Genomic DNA, 7,453 nt, shown 5'->3' on the forward strand with positions numbered 1-7,453 from the left:
ACATCTAAAAATCATCAGATTTTACAGCTTTGTACTTAAAAGCACATACCATTATGAATATACGAGATTACTTACTTGAGTGGACAAATGACTTGTGTGTATCACGAAATCTAAATCCGAGGGAGTTAAGGGCCAACATGCATCGGATTTCTATTTGAACCCCTTCCCCAAACCGTCCTTGTTGCTCTTGTCGTCTCTAAGGTTTTAAATCTCCGGCTAAATGTATTTAGCGGATGATCTCTAAAACAGCTATAGCTGAGCTAAATGAAGCTATAGCCCGCTATAGCCACTAAGTTGTACATCAACCCAAATAGCTTGATCAGCGTCAAGCAGCTATAGCCGGCTATAGCAACAGCTATAGCCGGAGATTTAAAACCTCGCGTCTCCCCCCTCCCCTCCCTTTCCACGTAACGCACGCATTCCGTTGCCTCTGCTGCAGCAAACCGACAAGCGCCGCGGGCGTTGCCATGGCCATGCGAACAATGGAGGTGGTGAACTCGATGGAGCATCCTCCCGAAGGCATCCTCGACCGCATCTTCTCCAACCTCCCATGCTTTGCCGACCGCGCGTCTTGCACCGGCGTGTGCAAGCTCTGGCGCACCTTCGCCAGGGAGGAGGAGAACACGGCCCCGCCGCTGCTCCCATGTCTTCTCAGGCCGTCCACCAGTGGGGCCTCCTGCTTCCACTTCTTCAGCCGGACCAGCACGGACCGGTCCACCGTCCCTGCCGCGCGCTTCTGCGAATCCATGGCAGCGGGCGGGTGGTTCGTGGTGGCGCGTGGCCAGTGGTGCGGGTACGCGCTGCTCCACCTCGCCTCCGGCACGCAAATCCCGCTCCCGCAAGGCCTGCGGAAGGAACACGGCGGGGTGCCCTTCATCGACCTCAAGGCCGGCCCCAACCCAACCGCCCTGGTCATCCGCGATGCGACCGTGTTCCCCGCGCCGACCAACCCAGACGGCGACGGGCACTATTTCGTCGCCGCCATCACCCTCGGCCAGCTCGAGGACGCGGTGTGGAAGCCCGGGATGGAGCGGTGGATTCCACTGGAGGGGGACCAACACTTGTTCGGTCCAGCCTTGGAGGGGGACAAGAACCCGGTCATGTCCGAAGAGTTGGAGCACGTGATCTACTACAGCTGCGAGATGCACGAGGGCTTCTTCTTCCTCACGTCGGAGGAGCACCTCATGGTGTTCGACCTGGGGAACAGTGTTAGGTACTGGGTAATCGGCCGGAGCCGGGAACGAACAGAATTCAGGATCGCCGGCCAGAGAGGTCCGGTTACGGAGGAGTACTTGGAAACGTAAACCCGGGAAAAAAGCTACGCGCGTGGAATTTTTTTTTTGACATTTGATTCCCGCCACCATCCCTAGGGAAATTTCCACGTGGGTGAGTTTTCCCGTGGCTGTTTGGTATCCATTGTGAACTGAACTGCAGCTGCAAGCCACAGCCGAACCAGAGCAGAGCAGCAGCCAAAGCAGAGCAGAGTTGCAAGCCACTGCTCTGCTCTACTGTTTCTACGTCTTAGAAAATCAAGAAACAATAGAATTTTTTGAATAATATAAGAAAATCATCACATATCATTGCCAACCACAATATTTTCATGCACATAATGCATGAAAAATCACAATATCAAAATTATTTGACATAGTCCAATACATAGAAAATTTAATTAAAGTGGCAAATTCAACCTAGCTAATTCATTCGTCACCAAATCATAGATCATCTCCATCCAGATATCCAAGACATACATGAAAAATAATTTATGGTTCAACTCCTTTCATAAGCAGTGTTCGAGAGAAAAAAAAAAGAACTCCTTTACATAAGCTTTTCACATAGACACTGCAGCTAGTAAAAATAATTTTCTTCTCAAATTATGCATTTGCTTCCACACCAAAAACCCTACAGGTAAACAAGGAAAAACATTAGTAGCTTAGAGACATACCTAAAGTAAACTAATCTAGTGCTGCTAGGATATATCAACTTGAACCAAGGGTAAACATGTGGCATGCCACATCAAATACTGTCATTACTATGCACAATAGTATTCATAGGTAAAATAGCTTGCAGCTACAAGCCAACAGGACTAATTCATAGGTAAGTGCTCAAAACATTGATGAATACCATACCCTAATTTATTAGTAAACTTTGCTGAAATGAAATTGCATAACTTTGTACCAGGAAGAAAAGGTTGCTGGTTTAGGGAAGGAAAGTGCTCAGAACTACGTAGATGCTTAGATAAATAACAAGTGTCAACCTAGGCTAACAGAAACACAGAAACATGCATGACAAATCTAGTTAAGGGAAACATCAATTAATTTGAGGATAGTCACAGATTAGTGTTAATAATTGTAGTCAATATCAAGCTGTAAGTTGTCTGCATCATCATCTAAAAATCTTATTCACTGAAAGTAATCAATATCTAAAAATCAGTACATGCTAACACAGTCAAACAATAGATGATAACTCAGTTCACTGAAAGTCATTTAAATCTAAACAGGAAAAGATATGTACTGAATTAATCACAGAAACGGATATGAACTAGTTATAGTTAGCAGTACTATCACAGTTAAACAGTAGATGCATTGGAAACTTGATCTACAGGCTATCACTCTAAAAACTTTAAACTTCTCTGAAAACTTGATCTACAGGCTATCACAGTACTATCACAGTTAGCAGTACTATCACACTGAAAACTTTAAACATCTCATAGCTGCCAATTCATGACTGCTCATAAATGTCCTCTATCTCTATCTACCCATCCATCCCTCCTACCCATATATGCCAATTCATGATTCACAAAAAAAGGGAAAAAACACAAAGGATAAGCAAACAAGTTTTCTACCGTCTACAAGATACTGAATTTGCATATCCACAAGATAGAATTTGCCTACCGGCACAGTAAATCTCTTGCCAAGAGCAGACCACAACACTCCTGCATCAGATGCGGATCCTTCCCAACCAGATGAGATGAAAGTGAACTTTAGGTCAAAGTCACAGGCAAACATAACATTCTACGATAGTGTCCCCTTCCTATTTCTATAGGGACTGGCCTTGTCTTGTCCAATTGTGATTGGGACATGCATACCATCGATAGCGCCGATGTAGTTCTGCAGGTAAGAAAATTTACTAAAGATTTGGATTGTATTTAGGAATGGTATTTAGGAAAGTGTACTGTATGTATTAACCGACCTAAAAGAATGGCATAAATCTAGGGTCACATGTAATCTTCATGTGTGTGTGACTTGGATTCGGAAGTCTGATGAATTTTTGGGTTAATGTTGGAATGATATTGAAGACATCATTTATTTTCCTATGCACGGTCTCACCGCTATATTGAAACTCCTTCTTTAGCCTCTCTGTGCTTGCATTATGAGAGAGCATGAACATAAAAAGACCAAGTTGCTCCTCAATCTTCATACCACGTGTGTCATGCAGCAAGATCTCGGCCCTGAGAAAGTTTGCTATAGTTCTAAATATTTTAGCCTCCATCCTAAATTCTTCCTTGCACCAATTCTCATGTCCTTCGAGGATCTCAATAACCTTTTTAGCACCAAGAAGAGAAGAGGTATGCTCAGGTGTTTTCTCTTCATCGAGAAAGGGCATTACAGCAGGGAGAAGAACAAAGAATAGCTCCTCATCTTCTTCTTCCTCTTCCAACAAAAAATTCCTAGCAAGCTCTTCCCAAGAAGCCATCTAGTGTTACATATATGAAATTATATTATTACATATATATAAAAAAACTACCAAGTACCACAAATCCACAACCACAATTGGCAAAATAGAGCACTAGAGAGAGCATGCTCTTAGGAGGAACACGCTAGGAACTTTCTGAAAGTCAAGGGCTGACTTTGAGAAAATTCCTAGCATGCTCCTCCCAAGAACAAAGAATAGCTCAACTAGTGATATGTGGACCCTAGGAACAGTTAGAAATTTCTCAATAAGCTACTGAAGTACTACACTTGCCAATACACAAGAAAACTTGGTGTTGTATCTGAATTGTAAATAGCAAGAGGTCGCGGCTGCTACTGAAACTGACAAAATTAAGAGAATAGCAACATTGTGTTTTTACTAATAAAAGCAGAAGTGTGGATGACTTACATTTTTTCTCATCTTCAGTACTATCATTATAGGTGTAGTAAACACAGTACAATTTACTTGCATGTGACCATCACCTATTTGAAGTTATATATGGTTTCACTTATGAATAGATTAATAACTATTCGTTCATATCAGACTGGAAGGACTTTAGTAACCAATAATTTTATTCAAGATTATTACAGAACAGTTGATTTGTTTAATGTATTTCCTGTAAAAAGAACACTATCAATTTATTGCTAATCCAAGTCATGCGAGCAAATAAGACTAATGACTCCAATCTATCTCAGATAACACAAGGCAATGTGGTTTTCAACAATTGGTTGGATTACAAAAACATTATTTGCTAGGCAATCACCATCAAAAGCACACAAGTTCAGCAACTGTGTTAGCGGCTGCTTGCTAAGGTAGTAAGCTATGCACATGAGCAGATCCCTAACATTCAATTATCGAATCAGAAACCAATTTAACAGATGCACACACAAAAATTCAGGATCCACAAGAAACGGTGTGACAAGAGAAGAAGGGGAGAAACCTTAGGTTGAGCAGAGAGATCCGAGCGAAGGGCAAGAGGTGGTGTCGTGTAGCCTGCAGCGTCGATGCTTCTCACGGGCGGCACAATGGGTAGTGGTAGCGGTGTCCTGGCTCACGGATCTGCAGCTCCAAGATCCACGAAAAGCAATGGAGCTGCAGGTCAAACCCTAGCGGATCTAGAAACTAGTACAACGAGGAGATGAGGTGCACTGACCTTTGAGATGGATGGCAATGGCGGTGGAGATGGCGACGGTAGACGAGGAGCGAGGCGACGACAGTGGATGAGCTAGGTGGCGGCGGTGGAGGAGCGCCCAAGAGCGACCCCCGCGTCGACGTCACATGCACGAGAGAGGCCAAGCGACAACAAGGTGGAGGGATGTCGCGGCGACGAACGGATGCCAGGGCGGGGGTGGCAGAGGACAGATGCCGGGGCGGGGGCAGCCGGATGCTGTGGTGGCGACGGTGTCGTGGCTGGGCGGCGTCGCGAGTGGAAGAAGAAAGCTCGCAAGTCGCATGGGGAAACACTCCCGGCCTAACGAGTCATGGATTTCTTCCGCGCGGAAAACGCAAGGAAGCGGGCTGCGATCCTCGCCTTGGTGGGCTACCAAAGGGCGCACAAATTTGGCCTGGGGGAGGATGACACGGGGCAGATTAGCCCAGGGAAAAGGCCAGGATCCTGCCGGAAATCTAGGCTACCAAAGTAGGCCTAAATGAGTTATCTGATACAAGTTGGATGATTCCCTTTCCCTTCCCCAGTGTGGCTTATCTACTCCTCGTTGCTTGGCTTAGCTGGGCTCGCACTTGATACAGGCCCACTGTGGACCGGAGATCCTTGAACTCTTGGACTAGGCCTGAGCTCCACGCCTTGGCCCAGATACTTCTGGTGACGAGCTCAGGTGAGGGATGGTGACAAACGAGGACGGCCACATCACCGGCACCCTGGACGGCTACCTCTTCCCCGGTGAAACCAGGGTTTACAATTTCGGCAAAATATCGCCGAAATTTCCAAAATATCGCCTTTTTCGCTGAGGTCCGAAATTTTTTTGTATCGGTCAAAATTTTTCGGTTAAATTCATCTTTCACTCTAAAATTACACCAAACCACACTATAATGACCCTCCATATCATCTAGTCTTATCAAAGGCCTAAATTTCTTCAAATTTATTTAATTTTCTCACTCACACATTGGACGGCACTAGTATATGCAGCTCGCCCACCGTCAGCACACTGTATTACCGCGGCTCTACTTCTGTGATATATTATGTTATTTCATCGATGTCATATAAATTTATGATGGATGATGGATTATAGAGTTTTTCTAGTGAAATGATGCCAAATTTGTTTAAAACTCAATTTAAATTTATTTAAATTTGAACCGATATTTCCGAAATTTTGTATTTATCGCTGGGGACCGAAATTTTTTTCTTACCGGTATTGTAAACCCTGGGTGAAACTATGGTCGCGCCCCCGGAAGCCAGCCACGTGGTTGCCGCCCGCTACCTCGTGCAATCGGAGGGGAGGCTGTTCATTGTCAAGAGGTTCGTCTCTCCAGAGCAGGGGCAGCAGAGCACGGTGTCTTTCCACTTCCAGGTCTTCACGCTCGAGTGGGACGGCGGAACCCCTCGCTGGGAGAGCTCCTCCCCCTCCTCCGCCGCCCTGATCGGGAAGATGCTCTTCGTCGGCCGAGGCTGCTCTAGGGCCATCCGAACCGGACGTTCCAGCCCGGCCTTCATCTACTTCTTAGACGACGTGGATGGTTCCCCTGAGGAGTTGCTGTCCATTATTGTCAGCATCGACAAGGAGTACCGCTGCAGCGACATCGGCTGGTGCCGCTACGACCTGCAGGCTGCAGTACGTTGGAACGAACTGGCCCAAAGGCCCCCCGGCAAGCTGCTCGCCATGGATTTGGCTCTACCATTGATCGCTAGTTCGCTACTTTACGTTGGCATATCCATTTTGTTGGAGCAAATTTTTTCTGATGCAATGTAAGTCATGCACTTCCTTAGTTCCTTTCATTCTCTGAAACTGGTAGGAAATGTGATGTCGAGGGACAAACGATTCGAACCTGCTACTGGTAAGGTGGGTGCATGGCGCTTTAATGTGTACTGACTACTGAGTAATCTACTTACTGAATTTGTAATTGCTGCCTTGCTGGAAATGGAATGGGTGTGAAAAGTATCTGGTCTGCACTTTGTTTTGGCACTGGATGAGATCTCCCTATGGCACTTCAGTGCTTCTCTGATTCATTAGTTAATGTTCTGATGATTATTTCCCTTTCTATAAAATCAGGGTTAACCTCTGCCAAAAGAAAAATTAGCTAATGTTCTGTTTTAATGTTTGCGGACTAGTAACAGTTCAGAATGTCATTGTAGTAAATAGTTCAATAACAGTACGTCACTATTGTGTGCTTAGTGATTCAAGTTTTAATGTTCTTGTTCAATTGTTGCTACCACACGTTGTCTAATTTGAGAAATGCTGCTACCACAACTTGCATGATGTTAATTCAGACATGAACATAGATAGTATGTATGACCGAAGAATTCCACATATAACAGGAGTGGCCATCTTTCGATTGCTCACAAGAAAATGAGTCATATGTTATCTTGTGCTATATTGTACATAGGAATCCACCTTTAGTCACATTTGACTATTTGAGTTTTGATGAATTTGACCTTGAGATTGTGTCAAATCTTATTAGAAAACAGTTATATGAGTTGTTTGATGGAGTACTAGTGGACTGAAATGGATGGTCTGCTGCCGATTTTTATCAACTAACAGTAGATTTTCAGTTTAATTATATACATGCATCTGAGTAGATGATTTGT

General features: G+C 44.8%; 1 pseudogene; it reads left to right on the forward strand.

The window, feature by feature from the left end:
- Positions 1-473: 473 nt before the first annotated feature.
- Positions 474-6,549, forward strand: LOC136543969 (uncharacterized; annotated as a pseudogene).
- Positions 6,550-7,453: the final 904 nt, after the last annotated feature.

This window comes from Miscanthus floridulus, chromosome 3 (assembly GCF_019320115.1).
Source record: "Miscanthus floridulus cultivar M001 chromosome 3, ASM1932011v1, whole genome shotgun sequence".
Lineage (NCBI taxonomy): Eukaryota > Viridiplantae > Streptophyta > Magnoliopsida > Poales > Poaceae > Miscanthus > Miscanthus floridulus.